Genomic DNA, 7307 nt, shown 5'->3' on the forward strand with positions numbered 1-7307 from the left:
AAGACCGGAGTAGATCAATGTTTCCCTTATAATAAGATGATGGCACCATTGTACAGTTGATCAACAGTTTGATAGTGTAATCATTGAGTCTGATTTCAAGGTGTCTGTAAAGCGTGTTCTAGGAAGGTTAATGCTTGCAGATGTTGATCATGTTTCTGATTGCTTGGACATGTTTCCTAGTTTACGCTAGAGTTTCAATTTCCACACCATATTTCTGAAAAACTACACTTGTATTTGAAGGTATACTTTTGAGGTTAAACAAAATTGTGTTTTTTTTCTTCGAAACTATACTTCCGAAGTGAATTTTGGAGGTCGGTAAAGAAACTTCCTTAAGCAGCAAGTATAGTCTTTGTTCGAAGGTGTGAAGACAAGGTTGCTCGTAGGCTTGTTGGTTTAGCTAAAAGTCTAGGTTCCAAAACTTGGTTGCGAAAAGTTATTGAACTCTTAGCTTCAATCTCTTCCTTGGAGTGAGGGTGTTGAATCTCCCATGCTGCACCCCATTCCATCTAAAAAAAAATCCCTAGCTTGGAGTCTCAGTTTATTGGATGAAAACCTTTTTGCTTAAATAAATCACTTTTAACTCTGTTTTTTCAACAATTAGAGACTAATTATTGAAATACTGTTTCTGAAACTTTACTTTTAGTACGGTGGTCTCTTGTTTAACATGAGAGGAACTATTCTAAAAAATGAGTTGTTGAATATGCGTAGAGGAACTATTTTAACATGTCATAAAATCGTGAGGAACTATTCTCAAAAAACGATGTTGGTTTTATCATTCAGGAGCAATGGTTTGAAATTACGTATTCAAAACATCGAGTAATTCATCTCTAATATGAGTGTTATAAATGGACACATAAATGCCTTTCATCTCTAATTGTAAAACATAAATTATGGTTCACAGCTACAAAAGAAAATGTTTAGAGTCGATTAAATAGCTTGAAAGAAGTTTGTAACAAAAAAATAAATAGCTTGAAAGAAGTCAATAAAACTAAAATATTTAGTATTATTCTCTATCGACTTTTAGTTTTTAAATAGAAATTGACCAGCAAAATAATAAGTTTCTTTAGGGGAAAGATTATAAGAGGTAAAATGTTGTAAATATGTTTCAAGATGTTTGCAATATAATTTTAAATCCTCATTGAGAATAATGATCTAAGCTTTTAAATACCATACTAAAATCTTCTATTAAGCTAATTCCTTAACGAACAATATCATTTTCATGAACAATTACACGTTTAATCCCATTTTATTTAATTTTTTTCAGCATTAACAATAGTTTTTCTAATCCAGACACTTTATCTTTTTTCAAGCACTAAATCAAACATTTTAAAAAATACATCTTGCAGTTTTTTTTTTAATTTTATTTTAAAAACTCGATCTATAATTAATCTGAAAAGTCTAATTCCACTGTCCACTTATGAAGGGTCTTATTTAAAGGTATGAACTTGGCCATCGAAATTAACATCAACAAAGATAAATATAAAATCTTGAAAGAAGCACATTCAAAGATGTTAAACCAACTTCAAATGGGTATTTTTAGGTTGTTTTTGGAAGAATGTTGTTCACACTTCACTCAGTACTAGGAAACACTAGTAATTTACCAATATAACTTCATCGGCAGTTAGCTACCGATGAACATTTACGTCTTTTTTCTGGTTTGTTTCAGCCTTGTTAGAAGTGTGAACAACAATTTTCTTATTTTTGATCTTGAGAGATCCTTTTAAGTTACATACATTTATACAATTACTACTTTTTTTTAACATGTTCCATTACAAAAATACACAAGTATATGCCTTGTCATTGACATTGGTTGGAGAACGAGGTTGGTCATCCGTCAGTGTCACACTTCCATTTTAAGATATTTTCAACATAGGTGCTATTTTTCGTCCCCAAATTTGCCAGCATAGTGGAAGTCAACAAAAAAATCATCTATTGTACTAGTTGCAGTCACAATCTCACAACCAATTTCACGTAAAACAACCACATGTAGGATAAATGATCAACCTTATGCCACATCACTAACATAACGAAAACTTATGGATTTAATTTAAGAATGGTGGTGGCACTGTACACGTAATGTGACTTAAAGATCTATGAGACAAAGACAAATACTTAGAGACAAATACTTAAAAGTATTGTTTAAGGAATCTATAAATGTAAATTTTGTCTTGAAAATATAAGTTAAATAGTATATGTAAAAATCATAATTAGACAAATTTTAATATAAATGTTATTAATTTTAGATGCTTAAACAATATCTTAAATATTCTTGTTAACATTTTCCATTCGTAAATAACATAAATGACTAAATAATGTATTTTGCCAACATTTTACTGCTACTACCGCATGACCTTTTCAATTATGTTGAATTTTGGATACTTGTAAAACAAGAAATATCTCTGAGTTCAAATTCAGATTTGAACATACATCAATGTTAAAACTCCATTTATTTTAATTTCACAAGATTTGAGAGATTAATTTTTGTAAATTACGCACGAAGGATATTTGAGACAAAGAAAAAACAATGAAGTAGTTTATTAAGTACACACCGGTACCAGGGCATGTTCGATACTCTTTGAAATTTTTTTTCTCTCTCATTATTTTGTTGCGAGTGAAATTTATTATTTTTTTTTGTCAAGTAAAATTTGTTGCTTTATCATAGATTGATATAATATTATATGTATTTGAGTTTCTTAGTTGTTGTAATCAAACACAAGTTTTTAGTTTTTAATATGTTTTTTTTAGGGATAGTTTTTAATATGTTATTGTGGTATTTTTGTTGTAAATTGAATAACTTAACTCTTTAATATGTTATACGACAAAACTTATGTTTTTTTATTTACCTTAATCTACCTTACTATTTTTTAAAGAATAGAGCTAGCAACATATTTTTTTCAACACTCACCCTAATTACTCTCATTGGATGAAACTCATGAGTGTTACCACTTTAAGCAAGACATATTTCTAAAGTACGGATTTTACACACGTTTCATCTAATAAGAGAATGTGTTAGATTGTGGTTAAAAATAGAATGTTACGTTGCTAACATTTTTCTTTTTTAAATTAGTGTATTTTTGTATCCGTATCGTACCCGTACCTATGCAACCGTTGTCATAATGGTTAAATAATTAACCCTTTCACATTATCTCTTAAAAGAATATAAAGTATTGTCGAATGAGAAAACACAATGTAAATGCATTGCAGCACTCTAAAAAAATACTACGTAACTTTAATTCAAAAATTTGGATAACACAAAAGTGTGCTATGACAACACATGCTGTTTAACCGTGCATAATGATCAATGATTTATGTCGAAGAGGAATCTATCAACATTATCTTTTGAGCACTTTCTCTAGCACTCACTTTTTTATTGGGTGAAATCAATGCATGTTCCACCATTTTATGTGGGTTCCATTTCAAAGTGTAGATCCTAGAATGATTTCATCCAATAAAAAAGTGAGTATTAGAGAAAGTACTTAAAAGAGAGTGTTCCTAACATTCCTCATGTCGAATATTCTTTGTACACCTTATATTTATCTTTCATATTTAATGCACAATCTATATCTTCTCAAGTTATCAATAATAAGACTTAGTTTCTAAGATATTTTCTTTGATCATCCCAACCATGGTCACATGGATGGAGCTAGAAGGGGACCAACATAGACCACAATCTCCGAAGATTTTTATAATTTTGTTTTCATATTAATATGCTATTATATTTTTTTATCATTATTGATGACAGTCCGTCATTCGCTATTTTTAGAGTCTTTTTATATGTAGTTTGATCACAAATTGGAGTTCACAAGTCAACTTATGCAGCAAAAGAGTAGAAAATTGAAGAAAATACAAAGAAGAGAATCATGTCACGATTTGGTAAAAACGTGACACGATTTTAGAAGATCAAAATCATGCTTCGACATTGAAGAAATCGTGTCACGATGGCATAATCGTGGCACGATCTGAGGAAACCCTAATTCAGTGATTTGTGATTCAAGGAGAATCGTGTCACGATTTTAGGCGAAATTCTATGCCTATTTAAGCTGAAGTCTATTCCAAAGACAAGGGTTACGATTTGGAGAGAGCAAAGTGCGATTTTGAGACCTAAAGACGGCTAGGAGGGCGATTTCTTCAACCTTCTAGCGGTTCGTGTATGTTTTGATTCCACTATTGATTATGCTATTTGTAAACTCAATTATGAGTAGCTAAATCTCTTAGAGATTAGGTCTGAGATGATTCTTTGTAACCCTAATTGAACCATGTTGCTGTGAAACTCTATTTATTGTGAATGACAATCTAGTTTTTATTTAATTCAATTGTTCTTAATGTTTTTATATCCTGATCAAATATAAACATGATTTAATGAGAATGAATGACTACTGACCATAGCTTTCTACTTAGACAGAATTGAATTGTTCTAATAAATAGGGTTAGTATAGGAATGGATAATCGTTTGTTAGTGATATTAGGTTAATGTTCTTAAAACCTTCAAAGATTATTAGACCACCTAAGGAATTAGGGGCTGTAGTTTGAGAAGAGGGTCCTAACTCAAGGGATTGATTAGGACTGTTTTGTTAACTATCGTGGAACTAGAAAATCATTCATAAGAATAGGTGCAGTATACCAATTAGGGGAACATAGATGATTCGAAAGATCTGATCTCATCTCTCTCTTATTCTTTCCAAAACTATCTTTATATTCTGTTTATTTAATTTTATGCAAACCAAAACTACTGCCTCAGACACTAAAATAATTTACACATCCTAAATATTAACCTTATTGCTAAATTGAGATTAACACAGTCCTCGTGGGAACGATATTTTTACTACTTCGATAGTATTTAGTACACTTGCTAAAATATCTATCAATTATATTTATTTTCTGTGAACTCTATATGATATTGTATATTGAACTTTTTTCACTCAATTTATTTAGACTTGAACACTCAAGTTTCTAAGCTTGATTACACTAACTTTTATTTAGATGCATAACAATGAAAAATAAAGTAAAGTTTTGTTTGCAATTTACAAAAGAATATTAATCTTTAACGAATATTAATTTATGATTCCTTGTTACAATTTCGCTCAATTGTTTTTTACTTATTGCATGAAGTGTTATTTATGAGTCTAACTTACCTCCATTTACCATTTCATCATTTACTCCTCTCCGATATATAGATAAATGACATGTGGCAAAAAGAATCCAAGAGTTAAAGATTAAAATGTTAAAATGGTGACCAATTCATCTTATTACTCTCATCATCTTCATCGTTGTACAATAAAACAACCATCTAGTTTCTTCCTCTCATCATCTCCATGGCTACTATCCCTTTTCCTCTTCCTCTCTCCATAGCTTATGTTTATTTGAAATTTGGAAAAACATCAAGAACATAATGAGTTCTTCTGCTGATTTTGAAATCCTTTTTTATTTTTGTTTGAAAATTAATAATCATAAAATTGTCCTGTAAAAATTGCTTCAAGTGTACTAGCCTGAAGGTTGGCCCAAAATTAAGCATGAAAATACGTATTTGGGTGAATTTAATCTACCCAAATGATTATTCTACCAATATATTTGTTAAAGCTGATTCATTTGAAGCTTCAATTTTATGAAGTTGGACTCTGGAAAAACATATTTGTAGAATAATTCCACTAGATTTAAGAATCACGATTTAATTAGCTTCAATTTTATGATTATTCTAACAATATATTCTCTACCCAAATGTTTTTGTGGGTAGATTAAATAGTGAATTTTTAATCTGCATTTTCAGATGAATCATTTGGTAGAGAATATATTGCCCTTGATTTGTGAATCACGATTTAGAGTATGATAACGACGAAGAACGGTGGCACCAGAGAGGGTGGTGGCGCCGGCGATGGAAGAGGAAACAAAGAGGATGATTAGAGGAAGAAAAAGGAACGGTCTTGCAGCAGGGAGAAAAATGACACACATTTTTAACTCTTAAAATCTCAACCCTTTGATTTCTTTTGCCACATGTCACTTATCTATGTATTGGAAATGAGTATATGGAGGCATGGTAAATGGAGGTATGTTGGACTCGTTATTTATGCACTCTCATACCAACTATTCCGTGCTTGTGATTCTACCTTGAATTCATCATCTTACCTTTGCATTTTGTTGTTTCATGTTTTCTTTCTATAATACTCAAAAATCTTAGGCTAAATTGCATTTTTGGTCCCTTAACTATTTAGGTAGTATTGCTTTGGTTCCTTAATTAAAATTCAATTTATTTTGATCCCTTAATTAAAATTCGATTTATTTTGGTCCCTTAACTTCTCTCTATTACACATTTTGATCATTTCCGTTAGTTTTAATTCAAAAACGTTAGGTTTTCTTCATCTTCATATCATATCCATCAACCTTCAACAACAAGAATCCCATAAAAATTTCAGAAGAAAATGAAGAAAATGCAATTCAGCCAAAATCTTATATAGTCTTAGTCGAACTAAAGCAAGCTTTAAAGAACTCATCTTTCATACTTTTTTTTTTATATATATATTTTTTTATAATTTTATATATATCATATGATTTCTTAAATTTATTGAATATATTATGCATATAAAAATTTGTTTTTTCTTTACTAAGTTATACTCTTAAACTCGACCCTCCTAAGCTAAATTTCTGGCTCAGTCCATCGTCGAATCCACCACTAGATTTCATCATTAGTACATGCACTATAAAATAGTGAATGTTACACGTCAATTTTTGTGGCTACTCAAAATGCATTTGAATTTTGTGGGTTGTAACAAAAAAATCAACACTGTCCTAGTAGATTTGGATTCAGAAGGTTTTGAGTTTTCACATCTCAACTGACGCAAAACTATAATTTAAGCTTATTAGAACGGTATTCTAAGCATAACTGATTTCTGAAAGAAGAAAGAATCGAGAGAATCTGCTTCCCTGAAGGAAGCATGGAGAGATGTTAATTGAGGGATGAAATATGGGACCGTTAGGGAGAAGTGGGAACAAAAATGATAATGTAATACTCATTGACAGCTCAATAGAACACAGAAATGCACGTGGAATAGTTCTGTCTAATCAAATAATTCATTCAGTTACTAATGAATAAATAAAAATTATATGAATTATTGTTTCTTGATAATAAAAAATGGATTGTTGTTTTAAAAATTCGGAACGGTTGATTCAATCAGTTGGGTCAGTAATTAGATATTTTGAAGGAGTTCGAAGGAGGAGGTCATGAGTTCAATCATCAGAAACTAACATAATAAATTTGTATAAACCCTAAAAAAATTAAATCAAATAACTTCTCCTATGTTTCTTAATAATAAAAA

The sequence above is a fragment of the Medicago truncatula genome, chromosome 1 (genome assembly GCF_003473485.1).
Source record: "Medicago truncatula cultivar Jemalong A17 chromosome 1, MtrunA17r5.0-ANR, whole genome shotgun sequence".
Taxonomy (NCBI): domain Eukaryota; kingdom Viridiplantae; phylum Streptophyta; class Magnoliopsida; order Fabales; family Fabaceae; genus Medicago; species Medicago truncatula.